Here is a 244-nt window from a genome sequence, read left to right on the forward strand (position 1 = left end):
AAAGGAGTTGTGGAGTCTCCATCCCTGGAGATATTTAAAAGCTGCCTTGATGTCATCATGTGCAACCTACTGTAGGTGAACCTGCTCTGTCAGGAGGGTTGGAATGGACGGTCTTCAATGGTCCTTTCAAAACTCTATCATTCTGTGATTGGGAAATGGGTGTCCTGCTGCTCAGCTTGCATTTTTTGCTTATCCAACTCCAGATACTGAACGAAAAAAGGGGCCAGCAGATGCCAGCAGCAAG

The sequence above is a fragment of the Chaetura pelagica genome, unplaced genomic scaffold (genome assembly GCF_000747805.2).
Source record: "Chaetura pelagica isolate M959 unplaced genomic scaffold, ChaPel_1.0 scaffold518, whole genome shotgun sequence".
NCBI classification, from domain to species: domain Eukaryota; kingdom Metazoa; phylum Chordata; class Aves; order Apodiformes; family Apodidae; genus Chaetura; species Chaetura pelagica.